General features: G+C 47.6%; 1 long non-coding RNA gene across 1 annotated transcript; it reads left to right on the forward strand.

Moving 5' to 3' along the window:
• The first annotated feature begins 242 nt into the window (after window positions 1–242).
• LOC309625891 lies at window positions 243–16,610 on the forward strand. The gene is made up of 3 exons (XR_014242780.1): window positions 243–1,744; window positions 2,158–8,000; window positions 8,269–16,610. It is a non-coding gene; the product is annotated as an uncharacterized lncRNA (long non-coding RNA).
• The last annotated feature ends 4,545 nt before the right edge of the window (window positions 16,611–21,155 follow it).

The raw sequence follows: 21,155 nt of genomic DNA on the forward strand, positions 1-21,155 counted from the left end.
ATATATGTCCTGCCACTCCCTTCTGGCTTGCAGAGTTTCTGCTGAAAGATCAGCTGTTAACCTTATGGGGATTCCCTTGTATGTTATTTGTTGCTTTTCCCTTGCTGCTTTTTTTTTTTAAATTAATTAATTAATTAATTAATTAATTTATTTTTGACTGTGTTGGGTCTTCGTTTCTGTGCAAGGGCTTTCTCTAGTTGTGGCGAGTGGGGGCCACTTTTCATTGCGCCCTTGCTGCTTTTAATATTTTTTCTTTGTATTTAATTTTTGATAGTTTGATTAATATGTGTCTCGGCGTGTTTCTCTTTGGGTTTATCCTGTATGGGGCTCTCTGCACTTCCTGGACTTAACTGGCTCTTTCCTTTTCCATGTTAGCGAAGTTTTTGACTATAATCTCTTCAAATATTTTCTTACACCCTTTCTTTTTCTCTTCTTCTTCTGGGACCCCTATAATTCGAATGTTGGTGTGTTTAATGTTGTCTTAGAGGTCTCTGAGACTGACCTCAATTCTTTTCATTCTTTTTCCTTTATTCTGCTCTGTGGTAGTTATTTCCACTATTTTATCTTCCAGGTCACTTATCTGTTCTTCCGCCTCAGTTATTCTGCTATTGGTCCCTTCTAGAGTATTTTTAATTTCCGTTATTGTGTTGTTCATCACTCTTTGCTCTTTAGTTCTTCTAGATCCTTGTTAAATGTTTCTTGTATTTTGTCCATTCTGTTTCCGAGATTTTGTATCATCTTTACTATCATTACTCTGAATTCTTGTTCATGTAGATTGCCTATTTTTTCTTCATTTATTTGGTCTTGTAGGTTTTTACCTTGCTCCTTTGTCTGTAACATATTTTTTTGTTGCTTCATTTCTTTTTTTTTTTTTGATGGGTGGGACTGTTTTCCTGTCTTACTGGTTGTTTGGCCTGAGGCATCCAGCACTGGAGTTTGCAGGTAGTTGGATAGAGCTGGGTCTTGCTGCCGAGATGAAGACCTCTGGGAGGCTTCACTCTGATTAATTTTCCCTGGGTCTGAGGTTCTCTGTTAGCACAGTGGTTTGGAGTTGGAGCTCCCACCACAGGAGCTTGGGCCTGACCTCCGGCCTGGGAACCAAAATCCCGCAAGCCACATGGCGAGGCAAAAAAAAAAAAAAAAAGAAAAGAAAAAAAGAAAGAAAAAAGGAGCCGTACAATAACAAAGAATAAAAAACAAAATAAAATTAGAAAGATAAAAAAATATTAGGAAAAATAAAAATATAATTGAAACAGCTGCAATAAGGTAAAACAAAACTTCACCAGAAAAAAGAAAAAAAAAAGGGGGTGGGAACAAGACAAAAGGAGCAGAACAATAACAAAGTATAAAGAATAAAATAAAATTAGAAAATTAAAAGATTTATTAGAAAAAATAAAAGTATAAATGAATCAACAACACGGTAAAACAGAACCCCAATCTAAAAGAGGAAAAAAGAAAAAAAAAAAAAAAAACCCTTGCCTATGGGGTGGGCGGAGTTTAGGTGGAGGTGAAACTTAGGCAGGGTTTCGGGTGGGGTGTGACTTAGGTGGGGGGGGGGTGGAACGTTGGAACGTGGGGCAGGGCCTAGGCTCAGGACCCAGGCACCTGGAAAAGGCCTTGGGGAGGGTTCTAGGTGGGGCGCCGTTCAAGCATGGACAGGGCCGCTGATTAGGACCTGCCCAGAAGTGGAGAGGCAGCACATCCAAAGGGCTGCCTCCAGAGTGTGGAGCTCCGGAGTTTGGAGGTAAGGTCCTGGGTGAGGATGTGTGGGTGGGGTTTAGGCCCAGCGCGTTGGAGGGGGTCTCAGAGGGGGTCTCCGAGTGTAGAGGTGGGGCCCTGGGTGGGTGCAGGGGTGTGGCTTGGGCTCTACATTGCAGGAAGGAGGCTCCGAGGGCAGAGGATTAGGCCCCGGAGCCCAGGAGGCGCCCCAGTGCTTGAGTGGACAGGGAGAGCACTGGCCCTGTTCCCTTCCGTTCCTTCGTGCCCTCCCCCACCATCTCCCCCAGGGTCTCCCCCATCCCCGCTGGACCCCTAACCGTGGGTGGGTCCCGCTGGGTGTAGGAACTCCTCCCCTCCCCCAGCTGCCCCTCAGGGGTGCAGGCCCCGGAGGTCCGGCCTTTACTTTTGCTCCCCCTTCCCTCCCTCCCACTCCCTCAGGATCCTCCCGGCTGGAGGGGGCCTCAGTGGGCAGAGGATCGAGCCCGGGATCTCAGCAGGCTCCCGGGGGCCCAAGAGGGCAGGGGAAACCTGGAAACTCTCCCTTTTGATCTTCTGCCCTCCCAGTGGTCCCCCAATTTCCCCCTTCGGGCGTGGGATCTCTTCCCTTCCCCTCCCCCAGCCGCCCCTCAGGGGCGCCAGTCCCATCCCGCTTCCACTTCTTCTCCCCCTTCACTCCCCCCAAGCCCCACGTCCTACCCGGTCGCTGGGGGTTCCTTTTTCTTCTGAGTAAATCACTTTTAATTCTGTTAACTATTTTTGCTTGTTTGTTTTTGTTTGTCCTTGTGTTTATACATATATATATATATATATATAATATATGATATATATATATAAAATATATCTGAAACTAATGTTATTTTTGATTGATCAAGTTTAGATATCATATATCAGGGCCCTCCCATAACAAAAGAATTTGTTCATTTGGACCATCACCCACATCTCTGTCCCCCTATTCATTTTATACACACACATACAAACACACACACACAATCTTTTAGTTTCTTTATTAGTTTAAATCGCATGTACATAGTTTTTATTCCTTCAGCAACCTACAGTAACATTTGACTCACAATTTATCAGATGAGTGTACGATGCTCCAACCCCTTGCAGCACCTCCTCTCCCACTTCCCTCTCTTCTGCTTCTCATGTCTAACAACTGTACTTTCACTTTTATAATGTTAAGCTGGATAAAATTTATTTTTTGTTTTGTAAATTACAGTCTACCAAGCTTTCTCTATAGGTTGATTCCAGAAGTGGAACATCCGTGAAGCAAATCATGTTTACTTTACTGTGACCATAAATATCGTTCACCTCATAGCCAAGAGTACTAGGATTATTATTATGATTACTGTTCATTTTCTTTTTAAAAGTTTCTAACATGTTCTTTTATTTTCTTGCTTGGTTTGTGTTTATCAGCTTCGGTTCCTTTATTTTCTTGCTTTGTTTGTATTTATTACCTCCTTGAGGTATTTCAAGTTCTCAAGAATCTATTCAAATTCCTGGAATCTACCTCATTTTTACAGATGACCCTCTCCTTCCTTCCCTCTATTCTTCTGCTCTAAGCCAGGCCAGTTACTTTAGGTTCCATAGAGCTGCCAACCAGACACTTTCCTGGGTTGAATACTATGTCCTATTCATTTTTTTTTTTTTTTTTACTCCCTTCCATTTCATGAGCATAACTTTGATAAACTTCCTTATAAATATTTATATGTCTGATAATGTCATTATTCTTCTCTTATACTTTGTTCTACTCTCACGGTTTAGTCATAGTTTAGCAAGATATGTTAGCAAGTTAGCAAGTTTAGCAAGAAAGTCTCAGTTGACACTTATCTTCTCTTAGAACTTTGGAGGAATTTCACCACTGTGTTCTTAGATCTAGTTGTGCTAATGAAAAATATAATATTGATTTTATTCCCTTTCTTTTGAAGATGACCCCTGGATAATTTGGAGATTTTCTCTTTATCTGTGGAGCTCCTAAAATTTCATAATGATACAGTTATGAATATTTTAGAGTATTCATTGTACTGACCACTCAAGGGATTTGATTATTCTGAAGCTTTTTGTCCTTTACCTCTGGGAAATTTCTTGCATTATTATTATTTTTTGGAAAATTTCTTCTCACCTTTGTTTTAACCACCTTGTCTTCCTAGAACTTTTATTGGTTCAATGCTAAATCTCTTAAATTGCTCTTCTATGCCTCCCCTCTTTACTTTGCTCTCGTATTTCCATTTCACAGAATTTTTTGTTCTGCATTCTAGAAGATTTCCTCAGTGTTAGCTTCCAACATTTTTATTGAATTTTCTTCCTTTTTTGACATCATATATTTAATTTCCCAGAACTCTTTTTTGCTATATGATTGTTCCTTTTATGTAGCATTCTGTTCTTTCCTTATGAATGCAATATGTTCTTGCATATCTCTGAGAAGACAAGTTTATTTTCTCTGAATTATCTTTGTTTCCTCCAAAGTCAGTTTTTCATTTTTAAAAAAAATTTTGGTCTCTCTTTTATGTTTAATTTCCCTAAAATGTCTGATGATCCTTGGTTAATCATATAAGTAAACAAATGAGATACTAGAAAACCAATCAGGGACTCAGTGTATTTGGACAAAACTCGTTGACAGTCAAGCTTCTGTCTGGGGTGACAGGTCAGAGGGCTGAATGTTAATGGGGGCGGTGCCCATTCCCCAAATCTATAGGTCTTTGTTCTCAGGCACTGGTGCTTATACCAGCACTCTTAGTTCTTCCCATTTAATTGCTTTAAAGAAAATTTATCCATTAAAAAAATGGGAGTAGATATTGGCTGTTTTTTTCTCTGTGTGGATGGGCAAATAAAGAGTTCAATTCATCTTCTGTTTTCAACCCCACTTCTCACTCCTGCTTTTTCTTACATGATGTTTCTGATCCTGAGCCTGTCTGAAGCTCCTAAGTCCATCTTCTCTCTCCTCTGCCAAAGGCCCCTCCATGAGTGTTCTGGAGTGTGGTTTCTTCTGCTTTGATTCTTTTTTTCACTCCTCCTCTCTCTCCTTCCATCTTGTAGAAGTTCGTTCACTCTCCGCTGATGCTCTTTTCCTAACCCTTGCAGGTTTATGCTCTTTTCTTTTGTTTTGAATATAGCTGCCTTCTCCAGCCTGGCAAAAGGACTCCTGTCTTTCATCTGAGTCTCCCTAAAGTTTGTGGAAAGGGCTTCCGTACTTCCCAAGTCTGTGCCAGTGGACTCTGGGCACTGTAGCCAGTGTGGCCCAGACCTGTGCTCTGCACCTCTCTGCTGGCTCTGTGCAAGCCTCCCTGTGGCCCAGTTCTGAAACAGATTCCCCCTAGGCAAGCAGAGGCAGACATTTCTGAATTTCCTGAAGTTCAGAGATAATGGGAGGGAAGAATAACATGGGGAATAATGTGCAGGCACCCTTGAATGGGCATCTGCAGGCTGACATCATCCTCAGGTTCCCTACAAGGCCCTTTCCTCTTGCTGCCCTGTCCTGGGGTCAACTCAGATACCCCACTGGGTGGGTGTTCCTCTGCCCCTCTGAGGAATCAGCCTATGCCCTCTGTCTACCTCCTCAAGGCCCAGCTCTCCTCCAGCATAGGCCTGGATCTCTTGCCCTTTTTTCCTCTTCTTAGGACTGATCTTTTCCCAAAGGGAAGGAGAGAGGAAATGTTCACTCTCTCCAGGAAGACCCCACCCTTCTCAGGAATGGTCTCACTCTCTGCTTGTTGAGGGCAGTCCCATCAATCCCCACTTGTCTTGGGTATCTTCGTCATTCAGACTTGACTAACATCAAGTGTGACACATGTGACATTTATTCTCCATCTTCATCCTCCCAAGATCCTACCACTTAACCTCATCTCCAAGTTCCCTCTTTCCCTCACTTGCCTCAGGGCTTTGCACTTGCAGTTCTCCATGCCTGAATTACTCTTTACCTGAAGGTTTTCTGCCTCATCTTCTTTAAGTCTTTGTTCAAATGATAGCTTCTCAGTAGACCTTCTCTGATAACTATACTTGAATTGACACCCCTCCTAGGACTCCCTGACCTCCTTCCTTGTTTTTCTCCACAGCATTTAACACCTAATATATATTATAAAACCTCTTTGCTGGTATTTATCATCTGTCTTCTCCATGAGGGCAAGAATTTTTGTCTGTTTTATTCATTACTGCAGTCCCAAGTCTAGAATGGTGTCTGGCACACAGTAGGTGCTCAATAAATACATGTTGAATTGAATATAGAATATTGTGGTTCACAGATATTGTTATATCAGCTGTGGGCCTCTGTTTCAGATCTGAAGGAATTCATCGGGTGTTGCTTTTCACAAAATAAAAACATCTCTTTCTCTGAGGGTGAATTTAAATCCTCACATCTTAAAAGCAAAAATCAGATCAGCTGAAAGCTTTGAAATTACAGACCCCTCTAATCCTAAATGATGTTTTCAAAATCTCAGGACCAATTTTTAGTCTGGGCTGAAGCATAAAGTACTTCTATCCTCCTCCCCTCCATCCTTTTTGCTTCCCCATTGATGTCCCATCAATCCAGCAACAGGGAGGTCCTTTCCTATAAACCTAACTCCGTTTGCTTTGTTGAATCTGTGACCCATCTTGTCCAGACACTGAGTGGACTTGAGTCTGGGAAGCAGAGCTCCACTGTCAAAAGTTAATTTAAGGTCCAATTTACTGTAACTTGCATTTCTCTAAGTTCACCTGAGGGAGACCATTGTTAGACTCTGAGCTCACTTTCTCATAACCACATTTCTTCTCTCATCAATTCTCTCCTGCCTTGGCTGGGTAACTTCGCTGCCAGTCTTTTGTTCTCCGCTGTAAAAGGACAGAATAAAGGCTGCCCTGCCCATCTTCTAGGGTTGCCACGACAGCAAAGAAGCTACTTCCTGGGAACAAGCACAAAGGCTGGGGCAAGCCCTTCCTGCTGGCTATGGTGTGATGTGGCCAGGGGGCCTGGCTGCGAGTTGGAAGACTGGGACCTCACAGGTCATCTGCTGGTGTGCCGTGTGGCCTCAGACCTGGTCCTGATCCTCTGGGTCTGGGTGAGGCCAAGGCAACACCCAAGGATTGGACCAGGTCATCTTTCTTTTTTTTTTGGTATCTGAGGTTCTCTATGAAAGGAGAAGGGCCATAGAGGGTCTGATGCTAGTCACACCTGGGAAATGGGTCAAAACAATCACCATACCAAGGAGAGCAAAGAAAGAAGCTGGGCCAGGGGTTGGTGCCCCCAGATGAAAACCCCTCTCCATGACCACTCCCTTCTCCCAGACATGGCTAGGGTCCTTAAAAGTGTAGGTGAAGCTATTTCTAGAAGATGTGCTTACAATTATCATCAAACTTTATTATTATTATTATTTTGGAAAAAATTCCAACACCTAAGCAGGCAAAGGTTGATTTTTTTTCAGGAGTATTATTAGAAGGGATTTAACTGATGTGGAGTGAAGCTGGGGTGTATGGCTAAGAAGGGACATGCATGTGGAGAGGGGTATCTGGTGAAAATTCTAGCCACAGAATGTTCAGCCGACGGAAGGTACAGCAGGGGAGGGGTAGGAAATGGCCAGCAGAGATGGGGAAGTGTGTCACAGCAGCTCAGGGGTGATGATTAAGCAGATAGTAAAGGAAGATGAAGCTGGAGAGGGAGGCTGTGGCTGTGTTAAAGGTCCCCAATTGACCATCTAAAGGCTTCTCTGCTCAGCACCAGGACTATGTCCCGTGTGTATGTGTGTTTCCATCTAGTTCATCCTTGTACCCTTTGAGACTCTGATTTTCCATAAGGACGGTCTTCTCTTGGATTCCCCACCTTGAATAGGCTCTGGTTTTTATTTTATGTCCCTTGTATCCTCCAAGGCTCTGAAAAACTAAGATCCAGTTATCCAGGTACACCAAATGTCCTCAGGACAACAGTGACTTTACAGGTCTTCTTTCTCTGACTCCCACTTAGATTTTGACCTAACTTCCTGTTACCTTACCAGCTGTTTAGAGCATTTAAGAAGATGTTGTGTACGTTTTACCTAGAGTTCTTCATGATTTCCAGCATACCTGACTGGTTCTATTACTGGGATGGAACTCTGCCTGGCTCTATGGCTGCTGCAAGGTGTTCTGGTCCTTTCTAACCTGTCATGAAGATCGAATGATGCTAATGGATATATTCTTGCAATGATGCTAGCTCTCATTTGTATGACTGTTTGGAGTTTAAACAATGCTTTTATATCCAGCCTCATTTAGAACTCAGGACAGGGGAAGAATTACGGCTCTCATTTTTACAGCCAGATGTCTGAGCCGCAGGAGGAGAAGTAAGTAACCCAAGATTACCCAGGAAGAGGCAGCATCAGGATTGGAAACTAGTTTTTCAAATTCCATATCCCATTTGCTGTTCTCTTCACTTTTACCGGGTCCTTCCTCTTACCGGGAACCACAAACCACTGTGTAAACGGGGTCGATGAGTTTGATCCCACTGAGGGATGTAAGTAGGGTGGGTGAGGCTACACTCTGGTTCGCTGGGATCCCAGAAACTGACTATGGTCTGGGTACTCAAAGCTCTGTTTTCATCACCTCCCCCAGCCTGAGAACAGCTCAGGATGACGGCGGGGATGGCGCCACGGATGGGCCGCGTCCTTCCCTCTGAATTAAGGACTAGGCTAATCACTCAAGATGAAAGCTCGGCTCCTTGTCACAGATATCCTGTTACAGATGACTAGGGAGGAGCCTCTAAACCTTGGACTTTCTCTCCACCTGTCTTCTCTAGGTGGAAAGTGATGGTATGGGGATTATGATGACTCAGTGTAAAAGGATGGCAACTCTGTACACAGAGATGCAGTAATAAACAGAGAATTTAAGACTGAAGCAGGAGAGTTCTGGTCTTAGTCAATCTATATGAGACCAGTTCTATTACTGACACAGAGCAAGTCACCATTCTTTTAAGACTTAATTTGTTCTTTTCACGTCAAAGCAGCAATGGGATGCAACTGCCTATCCGGCAACTTTAAGAAATTATTTATGAAAGGACAAATTCCCCACAAGACCATCCAGAGAAGGGGGGATACCAGAGGAGCAAAGGGAATAAAGAAAGGACGGGGCATGAACACAGAACCGATAGACCAGGCGCTTGACACTAAAGGCTTAACATCAAATGCAGCCAGAAATCCATTTCCACAGTTTTATTGGCCATTCTGGCTGCCTCATTTCAAAGGGAAAGATTTGAATTCAGAGACATAACATTCCCTTTGTTCTCTTGCCCTCCAGCCTTTGGTGCCAGTGTGGACTGTACCAGAGGGAGAGAGTGAGATCAAAACCCCTCTCCGCTCAGCTACCTGCCCCCAGAGCTGGCCCTTGGCATGCTTAATGAAATCAGCTTTGCTATAGATTGACAATGCCCTGTCAATTATAATCACTTATCTTGGCAAGCAGAGCATTTGAACACTTAAAAGAGCAGGGGGTTCAGTGGGCCCAGAAAAACCAGAATAAAATTATACTGCATGGTAATCAGAGCGAGAGTATATTGCTCACATAAAATTTTACTTTAACTGTCAGAAGGACCGATAGGATTTTCCATCTCATTTTCTGCCCATTGGGTGTTTGTGGTTCCATCTGGGGTCACTTTCCCCTAACTGGGGAAACAATAGGGGTATTGTGTCAGTAGAGGAGGGGGACCACGCAATGCACAGGGAAGATTTGGGGTACGTTGGGGACACCGGGAGGGGGTGCAGTGGCCTGTGACATAGCAAGAAGTACAGGATTTGAGGGGATTCCTGGCTTCCCCGCTTTCTGACCGTGAGCCTAGATACACTGTCCCCCCCACGCAGGGTCTCATTTGTCTTCTAGGTAATGGAGCAAATAGAGAATGTCACCCTTATGGCGCCACTGCGGCAGACATACTTTTCTTCCTTCTCACTTACTATTGTAAAACCTGGGTTTTAGCTGGGCAGTTACCCACCCAGAGGATCTCCCCAGCCCTCCCTGATCAGCTTTGGGTGGGAGCAGCTAGAGCAGTCCTGGGGGAATGTGAGGTGCGAGATTGAGACCCCGCTGATTGCACCAAGAGCGGCTGAGCGAGGGGTCTCCCTGCTTCACTATCCCACACGCCTGCACAGTGGCATCTGTCTAGGGAGCTTCTGGTAGGACCTGAAATCCTGAGGCGTGGGGGGCTGCTGACAGAGGGCTTCGGGACTCAGGAGAACCTCCTGAACCTAGGACAGGAGGACCTTGTGAATGGGGAGCCCGGGACCAAGGCAGGCACTGCCCTCAGATACCCGGCCACAAAAACAAAGCCAGAAGCTGACCAAGGCCAGTAGGTGATGAGGATGGTTGTGGGCTGGACTCATCCTTCCCTGAAGCCAGAATGATCTGCTCCTCTTCCTCTTGATTCCTCACACCTTTCCTGGAGAGAAGGAAAGGGAAAATCTCTGATCAGACCGGGGACTTCACCAAAGGTGACAGTTTAAATCAGATGACCCTGAGTCATCAGAAACTGATGGTTTTCTGCCATCAGCAGGAAAGAGGCTTGAGAGCTGTTAGTTCTCTCTGCACCCAGGACTTGGCCTACGAGCACATGGAGACCTGCCACATCGTTCTTGCTCTTCTGCCGTAACCTGTTGGGAGAATTTCGGTAAATGACGTAAAAATGAAACCTACCTGCAGCAAACCTGGAAAAGCGTCCCCCTTCCTGAGCGGCCATCTCAGGGGACATTGAGCTGCCAATAGCCTGGATCTCAGTCAGACACAGCCCCCGTGAAGGCACTGGCACTTGGTACTTTGTCCCGGAAGGACGGGGAAGAGGAGGCAGACAGGTGTGCATGTTCCTGGGGCCAGGGGTGGGGTGGGGGGGTGAGGTGTGGGTGGGGAGGGGCGAATGATGCAGTAGGAGAGGCTGGGAAGGGCTTTCTGGGCAGGACTTTTGAGGGGGACCCGCCCACGCTAGACCTTGACCTTGGCTGTCTGACAACCACAGTCCCATCACTGTACGGTGCCAGGGGAGGGGGCTTTGTGTGCTTCACAGCCGGGGACACTGAGGCAGGAGGGGCGAGGCTTCACAGCCAGCGGGCGGTGGAATAAGCAGGCTCTTTTCAGCCTCCCAGGAGCATCTTTTTTTCTCCCCTCCTCGGGTCCCCACGCCCTAAACCCTCAGTTTTCAGGGCTCTGGGCCAATTTACCGCAAGACTTAGCTCTGGGCAGCTGTGGCCAGCTGTTTAGGGAAAGGGCTTTATGGGGCCAAGGCGCTGGTCTCCCCAGGCTTACTGGATTTCTTCGTTTCTGCTCCTGCCCGTGAGAGACACTGGCAGCTGAAGCTGGACAACGGGAAGGTGGGGGCGGCAGGGGGGCTCAGCCTTGCTCTGTTTGCAGCTGGAGCCCCACGAGATGGGCTGGGGTCTGGGCTCAGGCCCCCTAAAGGGGGCTTCTCCGTACAAATCATGACAATGACCATACCTATCTGAGAGGGCTGCTGTAACGGAGATGCTATTTGATGAGAGTGGGTGGCCATCCCTTAGACAAAGAGTCACATGGCCCAGAGAGGTTAAGTTCCTTGTCCAAAGTCACACAGCACTTCGGAGGCCAGTTCTGGCTAGAACACAGCTCTCTTTGCCCCGCGCATCACTCTTTCCTTTTCCTTTACTTTTCAGTCCTCAGACATGAAACAGCTCGCTCCCTGGGTCCTTTGTAATAACATTTCCTTTCTCTAATTCATACACCACACAGGTACTCCATAAATTAAAAAAGAAGAAAAGTCATACAGCCAGTAGGAATGAATGAAGCTATTGTAAAATGACATGAATAAGAATTAAAATCTCAAGCTACATTTTTCTTTTCAGGGGTGGGGGGGCGGACACTAAATCTCTCAGTGGCAAGCAGGTGCATTACGTCTCCAAGGGGAGGGAAGCGGATGCCCGAGTGGGAAGAGTGCCCTTTGAAAGGGGGAACTGGGAGTGTTGAAGTTTGTAATCACGCTCCCCAGAGGTCGTGCAGGGTGGCTGCGGAACGAGGGCCTTCTGCGTGGGGTCAGGCGCTGCGCGTGTGTGGGGAGTGTGTGGTGTCAGCATTGCGCTGGCTGGCCACAGATGGGGCTTCAGGGAAAGAGCTGGACTCAAGTGCTTCCCATACCCCGTCCTCCCTCCCTCCTCTCTTTCCTCCCTTCTTCCCTCTTTCCTTTCTCTCCCCGTCCCTCTCTCTTCTTTTCTCCCACCACCTGCTACACCCCAGACCTGTCCAGGATGCTCTGATAGTACTGTGCCCATCTGAGGACGCTCTGAGGCACTGGGTCATTGCCCAAGCTGCTTTTTCTGTTCGGAAGGACCCTGCCCCCCATCTCTGGCTGTCCAAAGCCCTGTCTTCTCTCAATGCCTTCTAAACCCCCTGCCCCCCAGGGGACCTGTCTTAACTTGTTTCTCCTGCAGTCCTTCAAGGGTGAGAGACTCAGCTTGCACCCACCGGGCAATGCAGATGTCACACATATATTGTCTTACATAATCTTCCCCATCGCCCTTCCTGGCAGCTCGGTGCCAGGTTAATAACCCAGTTCTTAAGCTTTATTGGATGTATGCTTGTTGCTGATGGGAACTTCTCCAGGAGTGGGTGGAAGCTAGCCCCATCTTTCAGGCAGAGAGACCGAGGTGCAGAGCTGCAGAGGAATTGGGCAGGGGGTTAGACCATCAGTGGGCGGTAAAAGTAGAATTCAAACCCACAGCAGCCAAATTCTAGCACTCCTGTTCCTCCCCGTCCCCTCCGCAACCAGGGACCAGGCAACGCGTGTCCCCTTTGACCCTGTTTCAGCCCCTCCGAGGGTCTCGTTTCCGAGTTATTTGTGGATATCTGGCAGTGGGGCGAGTGGAAAGATTGTGTGATTTGAAGTCCTATAGTCTTTATCTCAGTTGCGTCTGAACTAATATTAATAGAAAGCCCTCACTGAGCACGTGCCGAAGGTCATGCCCTGATCTAAGAGCTTTACCGACCCAGGAACCCCACACTGCCTATGAGGAGGGTACTGTCATCATATGACTTTTCCCGATGGGGAAACCAAGGCGCAGAGAGGTTGTGTCACTTGCCCAGCCTCACACAGCTGCCCCTGGCAGAGGGAGGCTTCACTCATAGATGGCCTGGCTGCAGCATCTGTGCTTTTAACACTTCAGCTGCCTTTAGCGTGAGCACATGGGACGAGACTAAGAAACAGGCACAGGAGGTGCAGGACACAGAGATGGGGTCCACGTGAGAAATGGCGGCCTCTCCATTTTACGCCCTCTTCTCTCACTGCAGTGGGAGTTCCTGCAAAGCTGTCAGCCGCCCTTCTCTGTAGCTCCTAGCAGGAGGCTGGGTGTGAAGTTGTTCAGGGTGCCAGGTGCATGGAACTAGCCCTGGGTCTTGTGTACTATCACAGCCTGATGAAGTCAGGGGCAACACGTGTCATCCTTGGGGCTCCTGCCAGGAGCGTGATCTTGGCAATGTGGTCACAGGGCACTTGGAAGCTGAGTCTACTTTGGGGTTGATGGAGGAATTTGTCCCAAGGTGTTCTCTTTTGATGCTCTCAACAAAACAAAACAAACAAAACAAAGTAAAAATCTTTGCAGTAAAGAAAATAACCCAAAGGTGAAATTGATTATGAATTGTATCTGAAGCTTCCCAGTTAAATCTACAACATGATTTCCCTGTATTAGTAAAAACCCTTTGCCTCTCCTCATACATTTCCATTATGCAGAATATTCTACATTATGGGGGTTTCTCTGTGTACTTCAGTATCCCACCATGGCTGACACAGTTTATATTTTCCTAATAGAACAGCACTGCAGTGGAAATTGTAGGGCGTAAACCTTTGCCTTTGGAATCATCAAAAGACAGAGCCCCTTGATGGCATTACTGGTTCAAAGGAAATTCCATCAGTTTTAAAGACACAGGGTTATCTCTGAACTCTGGAGACAGATTCCCTAATTCAGCCAAGTGGACATTAATGGAACATTCTGAGAAAAGAGAACCAACATGGATTAAGTGCCCACAAAGTCAGCGTTGTGTTTCATTTAATTTTACTGTCAGTCCTGAGAGGTGGGCATGTGTATTTCCCATTACATGGATGAGAAAACTGAGGCCCAGAGACAAATCCAACTTGTCCAGAGTCGTACAGCCAGGTGTGGTCAGAGCCCAGGGCTGTCAGGTTGGGGAGGAACATCATCGGTGTCATACACCTGCATCAGTGCCACACACCTGGCAGTGCATTTCGGGGTCCCTTTGGCACCCAGGGCTTCCCTGTCTCTCGGGCACATGGAACCTAAGAATCTGGCATTTGCTCAACTCTGAGAAGCTGTGGACAAAATGATGAGGGTCCAAGGACAAAATGACGAGGGTCTCCCAGACTGCAAAGACTTCCCCCAGGTGCAGCACCATGTGTCTTCTTATTTTCCTGTTGATTCTATGAAAATATTTATTTTGTGATTCCAAACCAAATGAAGAGCGCGTTGCCAGGGGAACCGTCAAACCATGCTTTCTTTGAACCCTTTATTAACGACGCCTTGTGTCTTCCACTTTTTTAAATCTCATTTTCTGTGTGTGAGAGCGCTCCCTTCACTTCCTCTGCACCGCGTCTCTGCCCAGCAAACTCACGTCCATCCTTCAAGGCTCATTTCCTCCTCCTCCTCCTCCAAGAACTCCCTTCAGCTGGCACCCTGCTCTCTTGATGGGTGACGTAGTTCCTTTCCATTGATGGTCCCTAAGACCCTTTTACTTAGTTGGAATTCATTTGTTTATTTATCTGATCATTCATTCATCCAACAAGCACCTGCTCAACACCTACTCTACACCAGACCTCATATTCGATGTTAGAGACACCAAATTAAAAAAAATACAATAAATACACAGTTCCTGCCTTCAAAGGGCTCATAATCTCTTGGGGGAGGTATTGACCCAAATATGCAATTCAAATCTGGGAAACACAAGACTATAATAGAGCATGGCACAGTGGCCCATTCCTTTTGTGGGGTTTTAGAGAAAACTACCCAGAGAAGGGGGCAGCTGGGCTGGCAGTGATGGATGAGTCAGAGCTTCCAGGGCATCCTGGGTGATCAACGACCTCCAGGCCTTCCATTTGCCCCATGGTGCTTTTGTGTGAATAGAAAAAGTCACCTTTCTTGGGCACTTTAGTGCAGTCAACAACCTGTACAACCTTACTTGGCAACCCTGAAGATCACCTCTCCTCTGTTTTGTCTGAGCACATGTTCCAAACTTCATTGTGGTCCTGGCCACAGAGGCCTAGTTGGGCTATGTATTTCACTTATAAGTTGGCCTTGCCTGGTTAGATGGTGGTTCTCTGAGGCCAGAGTACCTTTCTTAACTTTATACCACTCAGGGCCCCCTCATACAGCAACACTTGAAACATTAACGAAATCTTTCTAACATCAGAGAATTCCACACAACTTATGCCAGGCCAAGGACCCACTACTTCAGAATCATTTGGGAAAGATTTGAAAAAACACCCTCACATAGTTTCACCTCTGAAGATCTGATTCAGTGGGGCTGAGATCAGAAATGAGAATCATATGTTTTTAAATACAACTGGAGTGTTTCCGATGATAATAATGAGTTCTTACGGAGCTGTTATCAGTGCCTACACTGTTCTAGTATGCAGATCATTGCATTTCGTGCTCGTGACAACCATAAGAGGCAGATCTGGTCTCAGAGTTCTACAGATGAAGAGACAGACACATGGTAAGATTCAGGGACCTGCTTAAGGTCACCCAGCTGGTAAGTGCTCGGGCTGTGGTCTGAATCCAGATGGGCAGAGCCCAGAGCCCATGCACTCTGGAGCTGTGTGATAAAACTGGTCCCGGAATCAGAGATAGAACCTGGGAAATCTGGAAATACTAGACTTAACATGTTCCTTGAGGGTCACATCTTTCAGATTTCCCATTATAGAGATGGGAACACTGAGTTCCCAAAGGCAAACAGACGTGTTCAAAGTGTCCTGTGAGTCAGCTACAGGACTCAGCTATGAGCTTTCATTGTCCGCCCTCCAGGGCTCCATCACTAGCTCATGGTGATTTATTCCCACCTACAATAGGCAAGGCACTGACAGCTACAACAACAACAGTAACAATAATAATACCATCACATCTGGCCTGTGTTTCTTGTGCCATGCTCGGTGTTACTTACTTTGGGGACATCATCTATTCTGATTTTCTAAATGCCCTTGAGACAAATAGCACAGTCTTTCTTTAAGGAAAACAGAAAACTGTAAGGCAGTGATTCTCAACTGGGGGTGGTGATTTTGCCCCCCCACAGGGCATGTTTACAGACAGTTTCGGTCGGGAGATGGGGGTTCGCGATCGGCATCTAGTGAGTGGGGTCCACGGGTGCTGCTAGACACCCTGTGGTGCCCGGGACAGCCCATTATGACAAAGAGAGAGCCACGTGGCTTTCCTCCTCACCTGGTCTCCAAACATGGGGGGGAGGGACAGAGGGGTGGTTGCAAAGCCGTCCACCTTATCTCACAGCCCAGTGACTCGCCAGGGGCTCAGGCCCGTTATCCCACCCCCCGACATCAGGGCCCCCACGTGTAGTGTGGTCAATGGTGCCTACCATGCAGCTCCTTTGAGTACGACGCTCCTGTATGCAGAGTGTCCAGAGACAAGGAAACACATCTCAAAAGGCAGCCGTTCTCAGCGCGAATAAGATAAGAGGCTCCCTGTGTGGATTCCACCCCATCCCTAGCTGGGCCATGTGTCCCCTTGGGCAGTGACCTCCTCGACCTGCAATTTCCTCATCTGTAAATGAGCATCGTGATACATCTATTATCTCTCAGGGTTGATGAGACAAGATGGTGGACAACTGGCATGGGAGGGTTCGTTCGGTGAATTAATTAGTTCCCTATGTGATTGTCCCCTTGCTGCCCTCCTGGGCTGGAGAGCACCACCCACTCCTCCCTATGCCAAAAGGACGGATCCAACAGGTGGGGTGGGAGCGAGGGGGGAGGAGGAGGAAGAGTGGGAAGGGGAGGAGCTGGAGATGGGGGAGGGGGAGGGGGAGGAGCTCCTCTGGGCGATAACACCGGGACAGGACCAGGCGGAGGGCAGAGGAGGGAGTCCTCTGGGGGTGGGGTGGGGTGGGGTGGGGTGGGGGTGGGTGGGCTGGCAGGGATCAAATCTGCCACATTTTAATTTGGAACCAGTGCCCCAGGGAGGGATTTAGACACAGTCAAGCTGCTTTGTACAAATAACCCCCCTTCCCGGACAGCTGTCAGCGTGAGTCCTGCACCAACCAACCGCCCAGAGAGGGAAGGGGCGGGTGGGTGGCTTGTGCGGGAGGGCTCCCAGGCCCCGAGCCAGGCCCCACGCAGAGGGGCCCTGCTTCCAGGCTGCAACCCTGAGGTCTGGGCTTTCAACCCCGCCTGCAGAGGCAGAAACTGAACTCAGGGAGCAGAGATGGTCTCAAATCCCGCAGCTGCCTGGGGCTGAGGTGGCCTTTGAATCTGTGACACCTATTCCTTCCACGGCCTCTGTTCTTGGATGAAAGGCCACACACCTGGCTTAGGGCCTCCTACATAGTAGATGCTCAATAAAAACCAGTTGCATGAAGATGAATCATGACATTGAGGGGAAGTAGACAGCGGTAACAAGAGTAATAAGAAGGAATACATTAAAAAACACACACACAAAATGCAGAAGGTCCGAGGATATAGTTTTCTCCCGTGACTTCGGAGCTTGGTTTGAACTGTGTCACATCAGACCTGACTCGTCTCTTGGCTCCTCTTTGTCACGTGTAACCTGGGGGTGACAACAGCTATCTCACTGCTGGCTTGGGACAATAACACAAGATAAAACAGATCATCTCCAGACAAGAGCAACATCTCTGCTCACTGGTTCACTGAGATCAGAACTGGGGTCCGATGACCATCCCGGTTGTTGGCCAGGAAATCAAATAAATTTCTCCCTGTTTCCCAGTCCGGCCCTTGTTCTGGTCCACCTCAGAGCATACCCGGCCCACAGGCCGCCAGCAGGGCGAGGCGGGCCGGGCAGACAGACACACCAAAAGGAAAGGAACCCTCAAATCCTGCAGCGTATTTTCTTGCCCTTCCCTCCCCCAGACCGATTCAGTCTTTTTAATAATGAAGATGCTCACTTGAGTCAGAACAATAGTGGAGAAACATTGGCTTCTGAGTTAGAGCTGGGGTAAAGATCTTGGCCAGCCTATGACTCAGTTTCCTCAGTAACGATTAGCAATAAAGCATAGAAAACACCGAGCACCTAGAAGACGGTAAACTGCGGCTGCTGTCAGAGGCATTATTACAGATGCATCCACCATATTCCCTAAAAAATGTGAAGACCCAGCAGCCCCTGCGCTGCCCAGGTCTGTTTTGTTGTGGTCATTTGGGGTTTCAGAGGAGGGTTGCTGCTTGTGAGCGGGGTGGGAATCACACTCCTTTCCTTGTGGTCTGGAATCAACCGTTTGCTCTGCTCGTAGCTGCCCTCACTCCCCTGGGAGCCCAGTTTCAAAGGATTTCTCCACTGAGCTAAGCAAACCTACTCATCTTTGTGCACAAAACTCCCACCCAGGCTATTTGTCTCCGTTCTGAGCGCTTGGCATGGGGCCCGAGAGAAGTCTCCAGAAGGAGTGCTTAGCGAAGAATGCTGGCATCCAGTTGGGGTTGACTGTCCGTAGTCCGCCAGCCCCAGCCCGTACTCTGCCCGGGGCTCTTGGCAGCCCAAGTTAACCACAAGACAAGTTTTATCATCTGTTAAACCTGTCATTTGGAAAAAAAAAAAAAAAAAAAAAAAAGACTTCAATAAAATATTTCAACAATTATAGTCCATTTTAATTAGGTGTGTGCCACATAATTATAAGTTAAAAAAAAAATGGATAGGGTTTCAAAACCCAACACCCTGGCCATACGGTGTTGGCTGTTCTCCTGTGGAATTTCCAGCCGGATTCTCCACCTGAGGGGACAAAGCATACCTGGGGAGCCCTCCCCACTCTCCGTGGCTTGACCCAGTTACCCTTTTCTTCACCATTCTTGCCACTTGCACCTAGAATCTTAGAGTCCTGGAAGAGGTGGGGATGGTGGCAGGTGGCCCCTGAAAGCCTGGAGGGTCAGTACTGGGATAAAACACGATGGTGTGATGTTGGGCAGGTTCCCTGGATGGGGAGTCCGGAGTTCTGGGGTCTCCTCCAGCCCCATCATCAACTTGCTGCGCTATCTTGGGCACTTGCTTGCTCTCTCTGGGCTTTAGTTTTTTTAATCTTTAAGAGAGTTCAATCATCCTTTTTCAAGATTTTCTTTTTGCTGGTGGGGAGGGGAACCGGCTTGTCAAATGAAATTTTAAAAGAAAAGCCCAATATGTAAAGAGTTAAAAATAGAGGTGCTTGGGGTCAAGTGAGATGTGGTCCCAAACCTCCTCTGGTGGCCCCAGTATCACCTTCAAAGTAGCAGGGTTTGAAAGTGGCTGGACTGGATAACTTCTAAGAGCCCTTCCCAGCTCGTTCATTCATTCAATCAGTTCTTACTGAGCATCCATGATTGCACCAGCCCTGTTCTCAGCTCCGGAACCAGGCCAGCCCCATCCTGTGTCATGTCCCTCGAGGGGCCTTCCTGACCCATGGGGCCGGAGCATGTACAACGGCTCCACACACCAGCTCTGCACGCCGTCCTTCACAGACCCCGCAGAGTCGGAATAACCCTGCAGGGGTCCTGTCCGCACGTGTATGGGAGGCTCACCCAGGTCACGTAAACCGCCCAAGGTCCCACTGCTCCTGAGAGGCAGTCCTAGAACTGAGTGTGGCATCCTGTGGCTCCAGAGCCCACGACCTAAGCCAGGACACCCAGCCTCCTGCCTCTTTATTTGTGAATTGAGCTGCTGCCGACTAAGGTGGGCACTCTCCTTGCTGGCACCGGTGCCCACTCACTCTCTGAGTGACTGTCTCCCCCCAGCCGTCTCTGCCTTGGGATGTCATCACCCGCCCCTTCCCCAACACTGCCGTCAAGGGGGAGCAATCTGGTTGCCCTGCACGAATTGACTTCTGGCCCCGGTACCCCAGAGAACCTCACCTCTCCCTTCTCTCTTGTGCTGGGGTCCCCTTCTCCCTTGTGTTTTGCTTACTGGGGTTCATGGATCATGCCTGTTTGAGACAAGGATGTGAGAGTGAGAGTGTGGGCTCATGTCTTCCTGAGACTACTATTTTTATTGTCTTATTTTATTCAGGCTCCAAGTTTTAACCTACCCTATAAAGCCTTGTACAATAGGAAGGGAGCTGTTTATGAGTGAGTATATGTGTGAGTTAATAAATAAATGGAGTGATTGAGTGAATGTATAAATGGATGAGTGGATGGAATAATGTGTTAATAAATACATTAATAACGTGAGTCAACATACAACCAAATGGGGAAATTGAGGGATAAATGAGTGGAAAAATAGATGAGCAGATGAGTGGATGGCAGATGAATTAATAAAAGAGTAAGTAAACAAGGGAATCTAGATCCACATCTGTATGTAGATCTCTCCGTAAACTAGTGCACGTCTAAGTGAATGAACGAGTAAAGGAGAAAACGAGTGAGATAATTCAAGCTGCAATAAATGAAGAAGTAAATCAATGGATCGATGAGTGACTGAATAGATAACTTCTCTCTTTAATTAGCTTCTCAGTCACATGTCAGGGTCCTCTAGTACCAAGCTTGGCCAATGCATACTGGTCATGGGAACGCAGGCAGAATCCACCCAAAATTCAAGGAAGCTTTGCAGACAAGCACTGGCCCAGCCAAGGCGATGAATAACAACATGGGCACCCTTGTCAGCAGGCTGGCCTGGCTATAGCCCCGGCCTATGACTCACCGACTCTGGAGCTTTCCAGGAGTTTGCTGAGTTTCGTGCGTGGAGAGGCTCCGGTGTGTAGCCCCGGGAAATTCCAAGAATCTCCAAATAGCCAAACTGCAGTGTGGGAGTGAGGGCGGCGTGGTGCAGGGAAGGGAGCTGCTGTTTGGTTTTTGCCATCATCCAGCTAAGAGAAGCCAAGTGATTTCCAGCAAATTCTAGGACAAATGTTTGCCTTAAGGCTTAGGGCTCTAGAGCCAAATTTCAATGCAATCAAATCTTTCTGAGTTTGGGAGTCATATGAGAGAGAGAGAGAGAGAGATAGGGTGGGAGAGAGAGAGAGGGAGAGACGAAGAAATAAAGTAGGGTGGGGGGAGGGAGAAGAGGCCGAGGGTTGAAATGCAAAGCATCTTTGAGAACTGTGGCCCTGTTGGGTGGATCTGATAAGAGAATTACAAGCTTGGCCCACAGCAAACTCATGTCAGAGTTGGGGTGTTACTAGGATCCCACACCTGTTAGGGTTCAAGTGTGGATCTCTCTGGCTCCAAGGGAAGGTGAGTGTGGCCGTGTTTGGGGGGAAAGGAGGTAAGAACGTACAAAGATGTGCCATACTCAAGGTCAAACCCTCCAAGGCCTGCAGGAAGCCCAGTCGAGGCCGATAAAGGCTTCTCATCA

Source organism: Balaenoptera borealis (assembly GCF_965194805.1).
Source record: "Balaenoptera borealis genome assembly, chromosome: 3".
Taxonomy (NCBI): Eukaryota; Metazoa; Chordata; class Mammalia; order Artiodactyla; family Balaenopteridae; genus Balaenoptera; species Balaenoptera borealis.